We start from the raw sequence: 16,464 nt of genomic DNA on the forward strand, positions 1-16,464 counted from the left end.
TTTGTTAGCTAACTGTTTTATGCAGTGATTAATTTGTGAGCATCCTGCGGGGGGGCGGTGAGGGTTAAAGGGGCTCCACAAAAGTCTTGAAGCTGGAGATCAAGGTAAATAGTAGATTGTAACATACCTAACAAATGATAATGAAAACAATAAAAAGATCTATAATGGTAAGTGTACGTTCCCTGGCTAGAAAGTTACTGAATGCTTAGGGCCAGGGAACTTTGTTAAAAGGAGGAAAGTTCTCTGGTTTCCTCCACTACAATTAAACCACTGATTTTACATCTTATTTGCACTCAGGTCTTCTCCCCAAGATTTGAGGTGGGGTGGTAAAAGGACCGTAAGGGTTTGTTTGATGTCCAGGGCGTGTCAGATTGGAGCTGATTGTTTGCTAGAAGAAGGAATGGCATCTTTCTTTCCCGCCTCTCTTCTGGAAAATCAGAGTTGGTGTTGGGGAAAACATTATAGCTTGACTTTAGGGTGGGGACACAATATAATAGAAATGTTGCAGAACTTTGTCATCCTGAGTCAGAGCTTAGAGGGGAAAAAAAGGGGTGGTCTAGTAATATGAGCAAGTGTTTGGGAACCAGAAGTGGGAACCTGAGTTTTAATACAGGCTCTGACACCGGCTTAGTGTGTGGCCTTTGGTATGTGTCTCAATCTGACTGCTTCAGTTATTTATCTGTGTAATGGAGATATTAATACTGACCTATCTCACAGGGATGTTGTGAGGCTTTCATGTTTGTAAAGTGCCTTGAACATAGCAAGTGCTTGATAAGTGCTGAGTATTTTAATATTCTCCCATGGTAATCGCAAGGGGTCTCAAGGTGTCTATTGAATCTTGACTCTGACCACTTTGTTCTTTCATCATCCAATGCATGCTCATTCTGTTTCCTGCAATGTATTCCCCTTGCTCTCTTGTCTGATGTAACTCTGCAGAGTGATTTGGGGTACAGCGTGCCCTACTCAAAATAAAGTTAGATGGTGTTTTCACAGTCACTGGTACAGTCTCTTTGCACAAGTTTTCACAGACATGCAGCTTGCCTGCCATTGTAGTGACAGCACAAGAGGACATGTGAGTTTGGGTCCTAAGGGTTAGCTCACAGCTACTTACTCTAATGACACAAATAAGGTTTTACTATTTTGTGCTGCTGTCAGACCTGCTGAGCCAGGGTCAGATCTGCTCTTAGTTATACCATTGTAACTTGGATGATTTAGTTGGGGGTTGGTCCTGCGTTGAGCAGGGGGTTGGACTAGATGACCACCTTCCTTTCCAACCCTGATATTCTATGATTCTATGAACTCCACTGAGAATGTATAGCAGCTGTGCACACAGAAATGGTACTGTGCAAAGATAGGGCAACGCTGGCTGCCTCACACCACTGCTGACCAGGAGCAGCTGCTGCACAAAATGAAGGATGATTTTTCTCCTGAGCTGTAAAGCAAAACCAGCCAACCACCAATCCAGTAACCATCATTTAGTAGCCCCAGTGGAGTAGGTTACAAAAAACAAGAATATTTCATTTTCACACACACACACACACACACACACACACACATATTAAAAGAAATTAATGTTTTGCTTCAGTTGAAATTTTTAGTGGAGATATATTGTTTTCTTAATGAAAAATTTTGCAAACATTTTTAATTTTAAAACAAATTTCAAAAGATTTTGTTTCATTTTGTGGGGAAAACCTACTTTCTCTCACTTTATTACTTTTTCTACTGATAAAAGAAGAGAAAAGTTAATGAAAAGAGGCCACTGGAAAAACTGAGGAAAAAGTAAAATAATGGAATTTTTGTTCTAATTTTTAATTTTTTTCTCATTCCCCACCCACACTCCTCCCACTTTCCAATGGAAAAAAGTCAGGAAGTGAGAGAAAATGACTATTACCCCTCAAAACAAAACTTTTTTTAAAAAAAGAAAAAATTTAAATATTTTATTTCTAATTTTTTCATTAGAAAACAAAAACCGCAACCTGAATGAAAAAATAACGCAAATATTTTGTTTCCTCTGAGAAAAACTTCAATGGAAAATTTTCAACTAGCTGAGAAGCCCAAGGCTTATCTCCAGTAACATCCTCCCCCTCACTTGCCTTTCACTTTCCTTTCCAAATCAATTATTTCTCACCCATTCTGAATGGGGTTCCTTCCATAAGAAAAATGGAGGATGTTCTACATGTCAATGGAGTTGTATCTCTTATTTTAGTAACCCCAGATTTGAATCCTGCCTGGTGCTGCTCTTTGGGTCCTGGTTTACACCAATCAGGTAGATAGAACCTGGGAGGAAAAGTGAGGACAAGTGGGACTGGGAGGAGGCTTTATATTATTTCTCCCTGAAGTACCTTTTGTTGTCCAGGCCACAAGGAGTCCCTGTTTCGCCATACATCTAATCTTGACCTGGAAGTTTGAACAATAGCCTCTTTCATCACCCTTATAAAAATGACATTAAAGGGGCATGAGTGATGCAGGGAATTGGCAGTGCAAGTAATGAGCTTTTCACTTCAAGGACACTGGTTTAAATCCAGGGGGACATCACAAAATTCAGCAACACAACTGACAATCTCAAGAACAATGGATGAAGGGGCGAGCAGAGGAAAAATACACTTGGAAGTGTTACATCAACTTAACTAAATTATGTGAATTGTGCCCAGATACTATGCTGATCAGTGCCTTAGAAATGAATATGGTAAATAAATGAATTGATAGTGCCAGCAGAAAGGCCCAAGAGTGATAGAACATTACCTATTCATCCCTAAAGAGGGCAGTCACACCGTCCTCTGTTTCTCAATCAGAACTCCCAATGGGCATTGCTATTGGCAGACAGAACTGCGACCACTGCCAAAGGACGAGGCCTGTTCATGTTGCTTTTATTATTCAAAACCTAAGTATGTTAAACAATCATAACAGACTACTACCAAATACATGTCAAAGTGTCCGAGCAGGATATGGAGTCTTTCTCTGCTAGGGCAGTAGCTCAAACATACATTTATGTGGCTAGAATAAAGACTCCACTTTATTTGCTTGACTTCTTTCAACTTCAGTCAACATACAATGTGCTCCTCATTCAGTCCCAAGGCCTTTTTGCACTCCAAAGACTCTGTGAGTGAGAAGAGCCCTCTAAAAATGTGCTAGGATCCAATTGCCCTGTGTGTGCAATTACTATGCTTGAACCTTAGATGTTGTAACCAAACTGTGCCAGCCAGTGCTGATTCTGCAAAGCTGCTCCTTATGTTTGATTTGCTGTATCCCAGTATTACCAAACCCAAGCATTCAATAATTATGTCAGGCCCCAAAAATCAGACCATCTTAAAAACATGAGGTTTTTTTTAGATAATATATTTTGAGTTCCTTTTATGTGTTGTCTGCCTTTTGAACCTTTAGGGTTCAAGTGTTCAAGGTTTCTCTGTAACCATGAGGACTAGAAACTTACTCTTTTTAAAAAAATGAAAGCTGAGATTCTCATGCAACCACTTGACTCCAGAAGCTGGATCTTTAAGAAAGACACCAATGAGAGTCATGAGAGTTGGTAACACTGTATCCCCAAGAGGCTCACCTATTTACTATATCTGCTTCCAGCTCCTCTGGGTCATCCCTATGATGCCTTACTGCTTCTTGCAACAAACAGGCCCTATTGCTTTGCCTGCTTTCATGGGTCAATTAGCTGCAAGGTCACTTGTGGGGGATACAGAGAGGAGACAAGCTATGGATGGCACTGGTGAGTTGCTAGACTGCATCACTACCCAGCAAAGCTTCCTCTGTACCAAAGCAATATCTTTCCCTCTTGGGCTGCTGTTCTCCCCCACTGCACAACTATCAGAAACGTTTCCCCACTAATTCCCCAGCCTGACCACAGAAATGCCCGTGGAAACAGTCAGTGCTCAGTACAGATGGACTAGAACACCAAATCCAACCTGCCCACCCCAACTTTTGTCACAAATTTATGGACAATTCAGGTCCTTTGTGACCCAGGCCCATCCCTACAGCTGGCCAACTCAGAACCCCAGTTCTGCACACCCCAGAGCTCACTGGGGATCTTCTACTTCTGATTGGAGTGTGGATCTGGTCTGCACAACTTGGCTTATCTGTCATTCATGGGCTCTGTACCTGGGAAATGGGCAATTTTCTAAGGGTTAATAAAGAGACCTGGATCATCAGTCAGTCTGTGTTACCCCCGCCTCCCTTTTCTGCCTCATCTACTCAGGCAGGGAAGGGGTTAGATGCTGCAGTAGGGTTGTGCTGCAATCAACTTCAGCTGGGCTTGGTGGGGTGAGGCCATAAAAGATGAGGCAAGGCAGGGGATAGGTTTTGCAGGACAGATTGAGTAAGAAGAGGTTTTCGGAGAAAGGAGTAGAGTCATTTGCTAGCCTGTGATAGGAAAAAAAGAGGAAGCTCAGAATGGGAAATGAGATCCTCTGAAGCAAAAATTCAAACAGATTTCTCTCCACTCTGCTTTGAGGTTCTGTCAGGCCCTGAAACCATGGGGTAGAGTTGACACTGACCCTTGTCATGGAAGTAATCAGGGGGAGGGGAGGTTGTTCATGACAGGCCTATGAGAAAGGAACAGGTTTAGTAAGTTATGAAGGAAGGGCCTTAGGTTATTAGCCTAAAGCCAAGCTACTCTGCTTGTTTCTTATGGAGAAGCAAGGACACCCTTCCACTGGCCCATTGTGCCCTGAGACGTTAGGGGCCTGTTTGTTCTAGGCCTTCCTGGTGGGTTTATTGTTTTAAATAAACCTGCTGGATCCTTGAGATTAGAGATGTTTGAGCCACTTTGCCAGCATCTCACATGCCGAAGCAGTACTGCCAGCTTGAAGCATCAAAAAAACATGAAATGGGCTTAAAATATATATATATATATATATTATATTACAAATAGTTGATTTTGGGTTCTTTTTATCTGCCTTCTGGTTTCTGAGCATTCAGAGTGCACTCACTTCATGTTGGGCAAGCTTTTCTCCATGACCAGGGAGGCTAAAACTTACTTTTGGTAATGAAAGCAGAATCACTTGATTCCGGGAGCTGGGGTTCTAAGAAATGGGGTCCAAAAAAAGTAATGAGAGTTGGCAACATTTGTAGTGTAATGTATAAATGGACTGCCTCCCTTATCTGCAGTTACTCCTTTAGTCTGCCCCAGTGAGTGTAAAGATCTCTGGCACAAACCAAATGGGAGGAACATTCCTTCCTGGAAAGGTGTGTGAAGCCCTGTTCTTAGCTCCCTGTCACAGCCAGATGTGCTGCTTCCTGCATTACGCTCTTGACTCAATCGCTTTGTCTCTGTGTCTCTTCTGTTTGTTTACTCGGCTTTACACGCTGAGCTGCTCACCAACAATCTGCCTGAGCACATGAAGGTGCTTCAGACTCTGCCCCCTTCCATCCTGCCTCCCACACTAGCCTGTGGCTTGACATTACTTATGTGCTACTCTTATGTGAAACAAGTGCCTTAGGTGCTTTTATAGCTAACAATAGCATCTGCGGTGGTGATAGCAAGTGCAACATTTCTGGGGCTGTCAGTCCTCATGTGTCAGGGCATTAATTGATCAACAGGCAGGGACAGGAAGAAATATCTTTTCTCCCACTTTCCCTGGAACAGTACTCTGGGTGCTAACACCACCTCTAAAGTTTCTGGCCACCATCAGAGACAGAGTAATGGACTAAACAGCTCACGGTTCTGTTCCAGTAGGGCAGTTTGTACATCCCTTATGAGGGATGAAGCAATTGGAAGGGTCTGATTCCATTTAAACAGTATTACAGCTAAGGGGGACAATCTCTGCTTGCTGTGCCAGGGTGTAGTTCTGTGCCACTCGCAAAGAAATAAACCTCTTATTGTTTAATAGCTCTCGGGGCCTGCCCGTGCTTCCTCGGTAACCATGCAGCCCACAGTTTTGATTCCCCCCCAGTAAAAAGCATCAGCTCTGTGCTGCCTCTGCAGAAGCCATGGTGCAAAGGATGGGGCGGGAGCAGAGTGGAGGAAGAAGCTGAAGCGGGGCTGAGACAGGCCCAGAGCAGGCATGGCTGGAGTGGATCTGTGCTCTGATTGTCCCTGGCTGCCACATGTTCCAGCAGTCCCAGGGGTGCCCTTAGCCTATGCTTTGGTCCCCAAAAGCACCAAGCAGCTTCCTTTCTGGCCTTATACTGCTGCTTCCCTCTATGCAGTGGGCATGTGATTTCTGGGAGGGAGAAGCCAGCCAGAACAAAGGACGTTTTCCCTTGAAAGTCAGAAGGCTTTGCAGAGAGGAAGTGGCTGGGCGGGGAGGGGTGTCCCTACAGATAATGGGGGAACTTCTCCTTTCTTTGCACTGATCACTCACCTGATGATCTACTTAATACAGTCAACTCCAGAATCTGAGCCAAAGTGGAGAGAAAAACCACAGCTTCCTCTGTGAAACTGCACTGTGTACAAGACACACAATACTTGGCAGCAGCAGTTAAAGTGTCATGAACCAAATTCTGCCTTTGGTTGCATCTGGGCAACACCATTGACTTGATATCAGTCCCACTGCAAGGGTGGGATTCGGGGCAGACTATATTCATGGGTCTGTCAGAGAACTATGAGGCAAAGTGGGGTTGTGATGTGCAGACATTTAAGCCAGTATTTTCAGAGGGGGGTTGCTAATTTGGGTGCACTGGCTTTTTTTGTCTTTCCTGATCCTGATTTTCAGAGGTGGTGAGAAGCTGCAGATCTTGATGGGAACTGAAAGGAAAGATGCCCCAGAAACAGCAGGATTTGTTCCACCAAAATGAGGGGTTAATTCTCTTCCTTCAGAGTTTGTCGAAGATGGAGAGATTAACCTTGCTTCCTCCCTGGGCCTGGAAGAAACTGAAGGATCTGCTCCTAGACATTTCAGAAGAGGAGGGGAGAGACAAAGTAGTAAGAATAAAGACTGAGGTAAACTACTGGAAAAAGAGGATGTGAGGGACTTAAAATGGACCCTGAGACGTGTCTTCAGCTGGTGTCAAAAGGTGTAGCTCCATTGACGTGGCGGGAGCAGGCCCATTTACAAGAGCTGAGGATCTGACCCAATGGCTTCTGACCAGAGACAGAAAGGGTTTAGAGAGAATATATGCCTCAGTTACACTATGGATTATCAGAGATGGAAAGTCAGACAGAACAATGGACCTTGTACTCTTTTAAAACTGAATGCACAGATAAAAACAATTATTAATATGAGAGTACTGTCTAGACTATGAATCAACTTTAGGGACTGGAAAGAGAACACAGGAGGGACAGTTTGAGTCAGAATGACTACGGCCATGTTTGCTCATATAGGTGCACACTGCAGATCTATTATGTGGATGATCAGAAGCATGCTATTCACTTAGAAAGGCAATACCATTTATTTACAGAAAGCATTCTTCATACAAAGCCCAGCATCTCCAGAACATTTTACAATAAGTGGTTGTAATCTAAAGAAAAAAGGAGAGTTAAGGATGAAATCTGTATCATATATATATATATATAAACTTAATTGCACAATTGGCTGCTGATACTGCTCCAGTAACAGTGAGAAGGGTTTTCTGACAAGCCCTTTACACTAGCAAAGTAACAATGGCCTGAATTTTCAAAAGGGATTTTGGGTTCTGGCTCAGTTTTTGAGTGTCCAACTGGAGACACCATAAAGGGACCTGATTTTTCTAAATATGTGGAGCACCTCAACCTCTGAAAATCGGACCTCTTTATGATATCTCACCCAGAATCACAAGTTTCAGAGTGGTAGCCGTGTTAGACTGTATCAGCAAAAAATACGAGGAGTATTTGTGGCACCTTAGAGACTAACAAATTTATTTGGGCATAAGCTTTCATGGGCTAAATCACAAAATCACAGGTTACTTTTGAAAATGTAGGCCAATAAATAGGTCTTCTTCATCTGAGCTGGCTTAGTATAGCTTCAATACAATAGCAGAGGTACAGCAAATATAATAGGTAACACTGCTAGGAGATCTTACTGGGAGTAACTGGCTGAAGAGAAGGAGGCTTCTGCTAAACATGAGATTTATTTTACTAGGACTTCCAAGCAAAGTGATGAAAGCTCCTTCGCTTGAGTCATTTAAAATTGGACTAATCAAACCACAGGAGAATTCACTGCAGGGAATAACCTTATATTGGCTGGTGGAGAAGAGGGGAAATGAAATAACGGTCCTATAAGTCTATTTCTTCTCCATCTTCTATGATTATACAAAAATATTTCAACACATCTGATGAAGAAATTCTCTGTTATTGGCAGTGCTGTTGTAAGTGGGATCACAACCGCCTTAACCTTTAGCTTAGATGAATATACTAAACCATTGTCACGCAACAACTCAACTTATCACCTACTAGTTGCCACCATTACTTCAGTTACTAGCATTGACTTTGGCTACAGACTGAAGAAATAAGTAATTCTGGGCAAAATTCTCGGCTTGTGTAACTCAGTGGAAGTGTGCCAGCAAAAATTTGGCCCTATTTCTGTAGAAACTCACCATTCAAATGCATGTTCAAACAGATGCTTCTGAATTTGGGGCACTAAGGAAATCTGCTAGCACAAGAAGCAAAGCATAGTATGCAGTTATTAGATAGCACTTCGTATTTTCAGCGGAGAGAAAATATTAAACAAAAGACTCCCATCCCAGTCAGATGCAATAATCAATCTTCTCTGGTGCTGATGTGTGTTGCTAAGCAAATGCCTCACTTGGGGTATTTGACAAACTGACACTCTGCCACATTGAGTGTCAAACTCAGCTTGTCAAATACACGGAGCGCAGCACTGCGGGACTTGGGCGTACCACCTGGGAAACCTTCAGTGACGCGGTGTCCTAGATGGGAAGAAAAAGAAAGGTTGAGTTTCTGTCAATGACAGGGTAGGAAAATCCCTCCCTTTAATTGGTGGGAGGAGAGCCAAATAAGCAAGTATTGATTTCTGCTGAGTTCACATCAGCTATATTGATCTGTGAACTGAAGCTGGATATGAGGAGCTGTGATCGATGCCCAGAGATAGAAGCTAATCTGAGTGCCCTGCTAGCCCACAGGGCTTGAAATATTTACTGCATTGCCCACACAAGGCCTATCCACACACACAGACATGGAGTTTGTATGCATGGTCAGGAAGGCTGATGTCTTTCTGCATACACAAGGGCCTTTTTAAAAAGTACTTGTCTAGACAAAGGCCTGGAGCATATACCCTAGGGAGCATTTCTGCACCAGATGGGGTCACAGGCAAGATGACCTAATAGAGCATTTGCATTTTTCATTTCTGTGATTATTCATTTAGATAAGCAGGCCAGGATTTTCAAATGGAGGCTCCTTTATTAAAACCCCTACTGTAATTTGCATTTGCATTCCAATGATCACACGGTCATCTGTGACCCAAATCTGCAAGGTACTTAGGAACTTGCTCAGCTTCAAGCATATAAATCATCCCATTGTAGCCAATGCTTCACATTCTTAATTATGTTGCTCAATTGGGGTCTCTGGCCCAGGTCCATAATGGAAGTTAGCAGCCTAAATTCCTTTGTGCATCTGGGCCTGTGCGTCTAAAACAGGTGTTAGGGATGAAATGGCAAAATTCCCATTGACATCAGTGGAACCAGGATTTCACCCTTGATGTTTAAGTGCTGCGATCAAGGAGCTCCCAGATTTGGAACTGGCCACCTGAATTTGAAAAATGGGACCTCCAGGCCTATCTGAGATGAAGGGTATGATCCTGGTCCCTTTGAAATCAATGGGAGGTTTGCCATGGACTCCACTATTAGCAGGATCCGACCCTAAAACTGGCTCAAAGTCCAGTGTCAAATGTGTTCACTGTCGTCAAAAAACAAAATACCCCCCCCCCAAAAAAACCCCACCAAAACAAAACAGCTAAAACAACGTGGGAGTTCAGCACACTCCAGTAATGGTCCCAAGCCCGTCACCTTCCTATATTGGACTGCACTGTTTGGCAATAATGTTGTAAGGGTTCTAATTCTCTATTGCTGTACAGCCAGGGGATCTCAGAAAGAAATAATGAATTTCTTCATGAATGACGTTGGGAACATTCTCTTCCATTGTCAAAATTAACCCCTTTGTTCCCTTCCCTGCCCCCTCCCCAATCCCCATGAACAAACATAGCTTTCTACCCACATATGCCAGCACAACTCACCCCCCATAATCTTCTGTAACTCCCCACTGAAACCCTGTCCCCTTTGTCCCCCCACTTTGCACCCCCCCCCCACCGCTCCTCTGCACACAAGCATGCAGATGCAGGTCCCTTGCCTTAACCCTTTTAGAAACAGAATAGTTTGCTTTAAAAAATTCCAGTGCATCAAGTCTGTAGGAGGAAAGGCATTGCTCAGTTTTACTAACAGATGCATGCTTAAAGGAAGATGGCAGCTCAGAATGTGGGTTGCTGCTTGAAATTATGATGCAGGGGAAATCTATCACAACTCCTGGAAAAAACCGATCCCGTGTCACACCATCTCAGTGCTGTTCACATGCTCTGTGGTCGAGGCCCTGGCAGAGCCTATTTTTAAAAATGAAAAAGTTTTTCTGCTGTCAGAGTCCTCTTCTTTTCATTTCACATGACCAGCGGCACCAAGGCTCTGAGAAAGCAAGCAGGCTATTTTTGATACCACAGTGAGAAACTCAACTGAAAACCTTTAAAGGAGATGAAAGCAGGATTAAACCGTTACACTGGCAGTGAAATGGAGTGGGTGATCTAATAGGTCTAAATTCTAATTTCTAACTTCTGGGATGTGGTTCTATGATGATATCTTAGTATCCCATCTGTTATTACACACACACACACTCACATATTTTTTCTACATGTAAAATACAAAAATTCTAGTCAATGTTGATCCCCTCCCCCCCTTACTCCCCACTCCCATCCCCGTGCACAGTAAGCATAAGATCTATGCAACTCTCAGATTCCACGTAAACACTCAAGTTAGGGTTTAAATGGGACTTTAATGATGCATTGTCCTTGGGCTTGTCCTCTGCATAAGGGACTATTTCACCCTAAATAGCTGCATGAACGACATTGTTGGCACAGGGTTTTGTCGATAGTAAACTTGCACCAGTGTAACTGAACCAGTTTAAAACCAATCCAGTAAGTTACGACCTTAAGCTACATTGGTTTAGGCGGAATTTAAAGGAATCGAGGTGGTCTACCTGAGGAGTTTGCCACGTCATACTATACTGATTTTAAAATGTCTTAGTCATAGCTGTGCAAGAGTTATAGTACTGTATAGCCAAGGCCACAGATTAACTCTTGCAAAGCTGATGTGCCCTAGTGGTTATAGCAGGGGACTGGGCAGCAGGTGCTTGGCTCTTCTTCCCAGATCTGTCATTGGGCTCTCCATGCAAATTATTTATGACTACTAATTAGACATTGTGCAGTCCTTGGCACCATTCTCTCTATACAAGTGGGGAAAGAAGAATGAGCTCATCATTAAACTAACTGGGAATTGGTCCAAACGCCTCAAGTTTGCTCTAAGAACTCTCTTTCCAGTAAAGTTTGATGTGGAGGCTGCATCAAAAGTGTAAATCAGCAGAGCTCTATTGACATCAGTGCAGTGACACTGACTTACCCCAGATGAGGATTTGACACTGAAGTTCAAGAAGGCTCTTTTTAAAAAAATGAGCACCACCGCTTCTGCTATTCTAGCTTAAAACCGTTGTGGCTTTCAGAGGGGAAAAACAGAGCTGCTCATAATGCTGCTGTCAGCAACAGATAAAGGGGGCGGGGGGTCACAAAGTGAAGATCATTCTTTCAGTACATAGGAGAGGAACTCACTCCACACCCTCTATTGATGGTACGTTGTTTGGGTGGACCTCACTATTGACAGGGGTTCTGGTTTCCAGTTGGAACAGGTATTTCCAAGGAAAAGCCTGGTGTTAAAAAGCAGACTTAACCATCAATATTACTGTAGGCAGAAAAACAGAAACAGACGCATTCTCCAGGCAGCCCCTTGTGAATAGCATAAAAGGCCAATGCTTTAGAAATCCTGCTGTGAGCATATCAGCCATGTGTGATCTCTCTTGGGAGTTTTACAGGACTCTCTTCCTATTTGCTGTGCAATCGGTGATGGAAGGAAAATAACAAAGCAGGATGGATTTGACCCCAAACCTAGACAAGTGCCTGTATTTTGGCTGTGTGTTTCTTTGAATTTTCAGTCGAACCGAGCCCAAGCTCTGAAGTTCAGCTCTCAATTTGGATACACACCTTTCTCAGGTTCAGTGCACTCAGAACCTGGATTTGGGTGCAGACCCATCTCTAATTGCCATACTCACTCAAACACACATCTCAAATCAAAATGAAGAGAGCGAGAATCCACATGAACCTGGGTGGAGCTGGGTTTGTAGAACACCCTCCCAACTGTAACCTCTAGACTTGAGTCTCCTCTCAAATTGCACAGGTGTAAATTAGGAGTAACTCCATTGAACTCAACAGACTTACACTGGTTTAAAACTGGAGTGAGGTCAGAGTCAGGCTTCCTGAGTGTCCCCCCAAGCTCTAGCTGGAAACTGAAAACCCTAACATCACTGGGCCAAATTCTGAAGCCCTTACTTAATTGAACCTCCTATTGAATCCTATTCTATTCCATTGAAGATCTGCACCCATCACTATGGTTGATGCCAATGGGAGATTTACCTGAATAAAGAGCACAGGATTTGATTCAAAGTATTCAATTACAAGTACCAGGCGTGCTCCAGAAAAGATCAGAGCTGGAGATAAAAGAGTTTACACTGAAGCAACCATGCCAGGTTGTACCCAAGTCCATTTTTGCTATAGCACATCTGTGGATTTGGATTAGACAGTTAATAAGTTTCAGGCAGAGCAACCACCTAAGTATCGTGCCCAGTACATTAATAACGCCTGCTCTCTGGCCAACAAGTGTCAGTGCTGCTTCTTAGATCACGCAGGACAGCAAATGCTCTGCTCCCTGTTAATGAGGGCTGATCATGTTACGAACTGCCTTCCAAGGATGCTGAATCCAACTAGAAGAGAGTTCGTTCAGCACTAAATAAAACATTCGATTCCTTATAAGAGCTGAGCAACAGCAGCACAGGGCTTGCCAAAAGCCACATGAGAGCTTTCGTTGTGCGCTTGCTCTTGGCCTTTTTACAGCAGTGAGGTTCCTGGTTGCACATGGGGCCCTGCTGCAGATGAAATTGTCTCCCCCAGTGCTAGAATTAATGGGAACTCTCCTGTTTACTTGCTAAGGCTTTAACCCACGATACACTATAGGGGACAGAGTGGAGCTGCAGCAGAGAGTTCCTGGAAGAGTACTGGCTTCAGGAGGACAGCTGAGGCAGCCACCTGGAAGCAGGTGCAGGGTACACTCTGCAGCTCTGTTGGTTGGTACAGAGGAAGCGGGGTCAGGTTATGGTCTTCTCTCACCTCCACCCTCTCTGAGGAATCCAGCCCTGCCAACAGCACTAAACCAAAGCGGTTCTTGCATTCAGAGAAACAGCATCCAATCCAAAGCCCATCCAGCTCGTTGGAAATATTCCCATTGACTTCAGGGGACTTTGGGTCAGGCACAAAGATTGTGCCCAGCCTCGGCACAGAGGTGCTTGTGGAGAGAGGCTTCTCGCACCAATTCCCTCTGTACAGGGGCCAGGCACAACAGAGCTCTACGTGTTCCAGTTAGAGATGGGCTCAAGCTGGGACATCCAGCTCCAGAACCAGATTGGCGACACCCCGAAGTTCAGGGGTGCTGGGTTCAGGGCACTGGCTCAGCTTATTGCCTGGGCTGGCGAGCAGCCTCACATGTGCCCTCTGACCTCCCAGGGAGCTGGGCTCAGGCTGCTCTCTTGATTTTGAGACCGGGCTTAACCCAAATGTCCGTACAGGGAAACGTATAAAACAGTGAAATGTTTCCCCAGGCACCTTCTCCCCATGTCTTGTCATCCCAATGACCCCCTGTCCCCCATCAGTGTGATTTTGTCCTTACTTATGCCAGCTGTATAGAGTAGAGACATAGGCCCTAGGTCATTGTCTTTATTCTCTGCCAGAAATGCCACTCATCCTCACTCAGCCCAAGCTACTCATCTGAATATCCCTTCTCTGTCCTTGCCCCACACCTGCCTCTGGCCCTTCTTTCACATGCTTCCCTCCCCCTGCAAACCCACCTGGACCCCTTCCTCCACCTTCTTCTCAAACCCCACTTCTCCACAGAGGCTTATAAACCAGAGTCCCATAAACAATAATTTTACCCCCTAAGGTACATGCATTAGTCTCCCCATCAACTATACAAGCGCATGCCCTTGCTTTCCACCTCTCCCTCCCTGCGTTGACATCTTCTCCTGTTGTTTGCACCTTAACTTACATGGTAAGGCTCTTTGCAGCAGGGTTGTGTTCATTTGTCTTTGTACAGCCCTGTGCACGTCTGTGGTGCCGTGTAATAGATGAATACAATGCACTGGTCACGTTGCTGTTTTAAATAAAATAAAAGGCCCAAATTCTGATATCTGTTCTCATCTTGAGCAGCACTTACTCCACAGGTGGTCTCATTGACTTCAGTGGGACTATTCCTGGAGCAGTGTGCTATTCCGTATGAAGCACACGGTATTAAAGCTTTCTCCTCACACTCCACAGAGTTATAAAAATAAAAAATCCTGTAGAGTATTTATCTGGATAATTGGACTGGGAGCCAATTTACAATGCAGACAGTTAAACTCAGCTTCAGGGATGGGGGCTTGAACCAATAATCCAGGTACACCCCTGAACTTTGGGATATTCAAAAGTTGAATCCAGAGTTTACTGCTGGGCCCCATCTCACTGTGGTTGACATAAAAGCACATGGTATCCCCAGCATTCTTATTTGCAACATAATTCAGAGACCCAGAAAGGATAAAGCTATAAGCAAAGGAAAACTTTTTGACAGCTGATCAATACATGAATAATCTCACAGTCTGACACATCAGGGGATCGATTAGAGCCGTGGAAATGGCTTAAGAGCCTGAAAATCAGAAGAGTAGCAATTTACACGTGATAAGTTATGCTTCTAGGCAAAGCAATGCAGAAGTGCTCGATACAATACTAATTATTGCTAGCATTGCATATCTCTGAATCCTCCTGCAAATCCCGCCTTGAAACTCACCTTCTAGCGCCGGCCTCCACCCCACCTCTTCTGTGCTCCAGCTGGACTTTGCTCTCTCAAACTGTTTGCTTCACTAACTTTTAAGAAGGGAGAAAAGAAAAAGGGAGGGAAAACGCTAATATCTACAATTCACATACACCGAATTTGAGAAAAGGACCCAGCCAATGGGGCATGCATACTAGCTTATTGCATGATCTTTCACTGGCGGAAACCTCCTTCCTCCCGGATCACCTCCCCCTGCTCATTGCTAGTTATAGCCCTGGCTTTTCTATCTCTCATTTGGATTGAAATCTCCCCAAGGCCAACAACATGGTTTTTTATTTCTCTGTAAAGCACCAGGCATGCATTAGGAACTGTACACATAGTCATTAATAATAAATAATCATCATAATAATCATAATAAATTAATTATGGTTCCAGGTGCAGAGCTCCCAGGAAAAATCAGCTACATTTTCTTCCCTGGTGGGATGTATGGGGAGAAAAGACAAATGAAGAAGGTGACCCCTCTATCCATCTACTTAAAATATACTGTCCAGCTGCATGGTTTTTCTCCATGCAGGAGAGATCCGGCAAACCCCCTCATTACAAATATCTGCCCCAGGGAGGCTTGAATATTGGATATGATTCTGTATCTTGGGGAAAGGGATTCTGGAAGCTGGGGTAAGAAATGATCTAGCCCAAATTGTAAACATAGGGGACAGACACCAAGGAAGGTGGGGGTGGAGTGTCCAGCAGATGTCTGGCAGAAATTGGGGGTGTGCCCTGGGACCTCACCCCAAAGTCTCCCGAAAGAAACCCCCCAAAAACTTTAGACAGGACACTGGCTAGAAGTGGTTTGTTGCTGCCTGTTCTCCCTAGCTGTACCCAACTCAAAGGAGAGGTAGCAGGCCCTTTGGAGGCATGAGACAAGTGTCCCATTTGAAACTCCATCCCTTCTCCCCTCTGCCACCCATTTCAGCAGCGTACAAGAGAGTAAAACCAAGCAGACATGCCAGCGGGTACAAACCATACCTGTAGCTGCACTCTCACGGGGCAAGAAGTGGAGTGGTGCTGGGTCAGGCACGCGGGGCCTGCTGGGGGCACCCAGGGAGCAAAGCAGAAGCAGAGCAGTGGGGCTCAGCCCAGGAAGGCCGCTCGTTTTTGAAGGGGCCTCTCCTCCTTCAAGAGGAAGCTGAAAATGGGGAAGATAAGGCTGAGGTTAGATAACAGGAAATGTCTGGATGTGAGTGACAACATGTCAGAGTTGTGAAATGCAGCAGCAGCAGCTCCTGGCTTTGTCCCTCTCACAGGGTGCAAAGCTCACAAACTGCTGCTAAAGCAAAGCTGGACAGGGTCCGTGCAAACTGTCCAGATGCACTTTCAGACTGAATTCCTTGCAGATTAGAATAGGCCCCAAGGCATCAGCAG

General features: G+C 44.4%; 1 long non-coding RNA gene across 1 annotated transcript; it reads right to left on the minus strand.

Annotated features, from left to right (window-relative positions):
• Positions 1–7,316: 7,316 nt before the first annotated feature.
• On the minus strand, positions 7,317–16,206 carry LOC144270402 (uncharacterized). Its single transcript, XR_013347152.1, has 3 exons — positions 16,069–16,206; positions 15,058–15,134; positions 7,317–8,790 (listed from the first exon to the last, which is right to left on the minus strand). It is a non-coding gene; the product is annotated as an uncharacterized LOC144270402 (long non-coding RNA).
• Between the last annotated feature and the right edge of the window lie 258 nt (positions 16,207–16,464).

This window comes from Eretmochelys imbricata, chromosome 9 (assembly GCF_965152235.1).
Source record: "Eretmochelys imbricata isolate rEreImb1 chromosome 9, rEreImb1.hap1, whole genome shotgun sequence".
Lineage (NCBI taxonomy): Eukaryota > Metazoa > Chordata > Testudines > Cheloniidae > Eretmochelys > Eretmochelys imbricata.